This window comes from Triticum aestivum, chromosome 7B (genome assembly GCF_018294505.1).
Source record: "Triticum aestivum cultivar Chinese Spring chromosome 7B, IWGSC CS RefSeq v2.1, whole genome shotgun sequence".
In the NCBI taxonomy this organism is placed as follows: domain Eukaryota; kingdom Viridiplantae; phylum Streptophyta; class Magnoliopsida; order Poales; family Poaceae; genus Triticum; species Triticum aestivum.
Window position 1 is genome coordinate 194,616,069 of NC_057813.1, and position 2,705 is coordinate 194,618,773.

The window sequence follows — 2,705 nt, forward strand, 5'->3', positions numbered from 1 at the left end:
ACTAGCGTGTAGCGTCATGCCGCGGCAAGGGGAGGGGGTTCGCGTGGCGTGGCGTGGCGTGGCAGGGGGCGCGTAATTGGGGAGGCGGGGCAGGGGCGAGAGGGAAAGAACGCGCGCGGGGCTGGGGCGGGGTGGGTGGTGGCGCCCCGCCATCCCACGCCACGCCGCGGGCCGTACGGGCGGGCGAGCGGGTGGGCCTGGCTGGCTGGCTGGGGGCATCGCGCGAGCTCGCGCGAGTTGGCGATAGGCACGGGTGCAGTGGCGGTACTGGTACTGGTGCGGGTACGACTGATGCTGCTGGTGCTGGCTGGCCCTCCTGTCGGGCTTGTCAACCGCACCACCACTCGTACTCGTACCGCAGCGTCTCTGCCCGTGCAAGCTCACCCCGGCCCGCGGTGCGGGTGCGTCCCCCCTGCCCGCTCCTCTCGGTCTCGGGTCGCTTTGCCTGCTGGTGCCGGTACGTCGCATTGGCCGGCCTCGTATCCTCTGCGCGATCGGGTCCTCGCCCAACGCTAGTACTACATGGTGCTTCATTATTGTACTTGGCCTGGCCCTGGCACGTGTAGTACGAGTATTCAAATATATCGGTGAGAAAAATGGTGTTTGAGCTGGCTACAGATGAATTTTTGAATTCAAGCACGTGTAGTAGTAGCAAGAAGAAAAAAGAAAACCACCACGGATGAAAAAGTCAAAAACTCTAGCATGCATGAGAATTATCGTTCGGCTTGACGGCTAGAATCGGTAGGGCGTCACCGAAGCACGAGTCTCGAAAGATAGAAATGATTGCTAAATCTTACAATAAAAAAGTATGTGTATATGCATTGATGGTTGCTTTAAAGCTTCGAGGGAACTTGCAAGAACTCCAAAACATAAAATACATGCAAAAAATAATGCTTTCAAGGTTTAACCTTGTTATAGATTTCCTCCATAAATCTCTTGTTATTGTTGTGGTATTATTATTAGACTAGCCACAATGGAGAGTAACCTACACTAGTAACATACACATATCTCTAGACTATATTACTACCTCAATAGTGGGTAGTAACATAAGTATGGTAACACGCAAAGCTTCATTTATTAGGCTATAGACTCATATTGCATTGGGATATGTGATGTTACAGTAATTAGCCAAGTTACTAGTATTACATCTCTCCTCATTAACTCATTGTCACATAAGCAAATTTGCTGAGTTGGACTCGATGTTACTACCGAAGTTACTCCCACTGTGGCTAGTCTTATGTGAAGTATCTCATAGGAGTTTTATGGGAAAAACAAATTTAAAAACATGGAGAAGTGGATCATTCTTATCATTTCCTTCTCTCTCTCCTCCCGGTAGCTCCGTTGAGAGTCGCCTATGGCTCCCTGGCCGATCACATGCCTTGTCTGATGGCGCTGTCGGCTGGAGATGGTTAGGGAGAGGTGCTCGAGCTCCTCCTCGTATATAATAATGGTCGTTTAAGACTTGCCTTAAAATGGTGTTTGGCGCTATAGCAGAGGGGATTGTGTCGGCGGAGCTTATGGGTCGCGCATGGCGGTCGTCGTCCTCTTACATGTGGTGCTCCAGTGGCTGGAGCCGAAGACGAGAAGACTTCATTGTCCCCGTTGGCTGCCCAACTACGAAGATAATGAGTTTGCCCCCATCTGCTCCCTCTAGGGCGCCGTGGTGGATGGAGCGAAGATGCAGATGAGGCAAACTCCTCCGTTGAGATGCCAGCACAATTCCTTGCCGGCATCAGCAAGAGCGTACACTGAGGCGCTTTGGTGCCCATCGGTGCCCCCCCCCTCCCCTTGTGGATGTGGTGTTGGTGGTCATGTCGGTCATAGTTGTTGTTCCCCTACTTCTTCTGGTCGAAAGGCGGCCCACTGGAGCCTCGTCATCAGCTTTGTTATTCCTCCCAATGAGAAGCTAAAACTGAGGCATGTATCTAGCATAGCATTAGCCGATGGTTGCTTCTTCCTTCGCCGCCGGCAAAACCGGTGGATATGGGGCAGCGAGGTCACCACCCTAAGTGGTTTATTGTCGATGGCGGTGCCTTTGGCTCTCCACTAATCCTATTAATAATGACTAAATTGCGGTTTTACTTTCTGACCTCGGATCCTATTTGTAAAAGGAAAGGACTAGCTTGCATTTTCTCTTTTTTGTTGGTTACCGATATAATTTGTATCGTCATGCTTATCCAATGGAAGTCTGGGTCCTTCGCGGCCCTTCGCTCTTGTCATCTTATTGTACCATCGTAACAAATGACAACCCTTTGTACCTTTGGGATCACCCAAAAAGGCCAGATAAAGTTGAACACCAAGAGCTCCTTTCGATTGGTACATGGGCACTAGTGATGAAACTTACAAAACTAAAGTGAAAAGAGTGCTTCTCGTGGAAATGAAGACTCTAAAACACCTGCGGGAAAGGAGCTTTCATTCGATATACGTTATCGTGGAAGTTTCCATATTTTTTTGCGTATTTGTATAGTGCACTCCAATTAAACCCATATACACTTTTAGTCCAACTCAATCTACTAAAGAAAAAAATCCCATGTTCCGTAATCTGACTTGTCATCTCGGTAAAATTGGAAACTTGTACAAAATAGTAGTCATATTAGCGATTCAATTTATTGGTTTCATTGTGTTTTACTTTTTGGGTTATGTGGTTTTGGGACCCTATGAACTTTTATTTGCCAACGCCGTATTTGCTCTATATTTATTTTTCA